Source organism: Octopus bimaculoides, chromosome 3 (genome assembly GCF_046866305.1).
Source record: "Octopus bimaculoides isolate indiv1 chromosome 3, ASM4686630v1, whole genome shotgun sequence".
Taxonomy (NCBI): Eukaryota; Metazoa; Mollusca; class Cephalopoda; order Octopoda; family Octopodidae; genus Octopus; species Octopus bimaculoides.
Window position 1 is genome coordinate 17,602,202 of NC_142930.1, and position 2,500 is coordinate 17,604,701.

Here is a 2,500-nt window from a genome sequence, read left to right on the forward strand (position 1 = left end):
CACAGATACAGTTGAATGTTCAACAAGTTGGTTTTTGCAATATTGAGATCATAGGTTTTGTCGACAGCGTGGCAACTTGGACAATGTTCTTTATTTATCGTAGCCTTTGTCAATTCAAGCCCTGTGTAGAGGAAATGTATCGATTGGATTGTTAATAAAATTGCCACAGTGTGACAAAAAATTTGCCAAACGCGTTATACTAAAGGTATGAATATGTGTAATACTCTGCCTCTTTTAATACATAGCAAATAGAAAGCAGATGAGCTGGCAGAAACGTTAGCACGCCGGGCGAAGTGCTTAGAGGTATTTCGTCTGCTGTTACGTTCTGAGTTCAAATTCTGCCGAGGTCGACTTTGCCTTTTATTCTTTCGGGGGTCGATAAATAAAGTACCAGTTACGCACTGGAGTCGATGTAATCGACTTAATCCTTCTGTTTGTCCTTGTTTGTCCCCTCTATGTTTAGCCCCTTCTGGGAAATAAAGAAATAAGAAACGTTAGCACGACAGGCAAAATGCTTAGCGACATTTCGGCCATCTTAACGTTTTAAGTTCAAAATGGTGCCAAAGTCGACTTTGCCTATGAAATAAGTATCAGATGAATACTGGGTCGATGTAATCGATTTACCTCTTTTCCAAACTTTGAAACTAATATGAAGCAAATAATAAGGTGACCAGCTGGCAGAATCATTAGAATGCCGAGCAAAATGCTAAGCAGCATTTCGTCCGTCTTTACGTCCTGAGTTCAAATATATACCTTTTCGGGTCGATAAAATAAGTACCAAATGTGCACTTGAGTCGATGTAATTGACTTACCCTATCCCTCGAAATTGCTAGCCTAGCACAGTAACGATTCTACCAGCTAGTACCAGTAAAGTATAAATCTAGACATGACAGCTTTGGCCTATATCTACACTGGTTAATATGTTGGCATTATAAAATCAAAAGTGCTGATAAGTATCAACCTGGGGATGTATCTAAATGAGAAAATATAAGGATTCTTTGGAACTTTCTAATACATACAGAAACATCAAAGCTAACAAATTGTATAAAAGTACTATAATAATAGACACAATAATTAAAACCAGATAATGTGCTACTGCTGGTTAGCCCTGTTAGGTAATTGGATGTCTGTTCATCTATTTCTAATTTTTGGCATTTGGATACATTTTAAAACCTGACCAATTTCGTCTACCGCACACATTATATTGTCATCATTATTTCACTCCAGAGCAACCACCTTTTGTCTCAGGAACACGCTAGTTGTTCGCCGAACCGTAAATTTCATATCAATCTAGATAGGAGTGTGACCCACTTCACTGATTCTTCAAAATTTCAACTTGACGGCTTTACTTTCCATGTTTTTCTCTCTTTTTTTTTACGGTCTTTCCCGACCGCGTGTCAGGCCCGCTACTCCCCAGAGGTTTATATTTAGAAAGCACTTAAAGCGTTTAAGAGCATGCAGCTATGCTTTCTACCCTGAATCAAAATTCTCAGAGATTTTCTGGGATGGGTCTGTACTCTTCAGAATTATATGAACTTGTATATCGTATAAACCGCACCTGATCACTGCAGTTCTTGCTTAAATCATCGCTTATAACATGCTCCTACTGTTCCACAAAACCGGAACGGTTTTGTGCTTACCGGGATTAAAAAGAATTATTTATCCTCATTCGACCAAATATTGTCCTTGCTTACCTCAGCTTACAATATTCTCATCTTGTTCCAATGAAGTGAAGACGATCCATGAGGGAATGTTGCAACCAGTATTCATTATCACGACCCTTGTGTTAAGCCGTCCCAAGAATTTAGGTACGAGTTTTTGAAGAGGTATGAGAAACAATAATTCGGTTTGCTTTGTACTTTAGCCTCCTCTATAAATGTTAAACATATAGTTCCGTGGTATCAACATGAGTCGATATAGATGTTATTCACACACACCATCCAGAGTTACCGATAGTTTTTCTTTTATAAGTGATGAGAAAGACACCCGTGGATTTGAAGATATATGGATTCTTTTCTGCCACACAACTCTACCAAGTAGATATTCTATTACTTTAGTAATTCATATCAGGAGCCCATTTATTCGAGGTCGCTCCGGAAATCAAAGAGAAGAGAAAGGTCGGAACTACTTTTTGTATCGCTCAATTCTAACTTTCCATTTATTGCTTTGCTTGGTGAAACGCAAGTCTGTGTTACTATTACTGTTTCGTATTATCGTAATTGTTGGGTGACTTCAATTGTCAAAGATGATGCTGTTTTCTATCATAAAAACCATTATTTTTTCCTTATCCTGAAATAAGTATTCTTTTGAGAAATGGAATTCTTTTAGGTTTTTTTTTAGTGAGGAATGTAGCTTTTACATGGTGTAGTAATTTTGTTAATGAACAAGGGAAAAGACATTTTTGTTCCCTAAATTATACTCTTTTCTCCGAAACCAGAGAAAAATAGTGCAAGCAATCAATAATTTAAAGCATGGTAAAAATCCAAGCGACAAGCAGTGG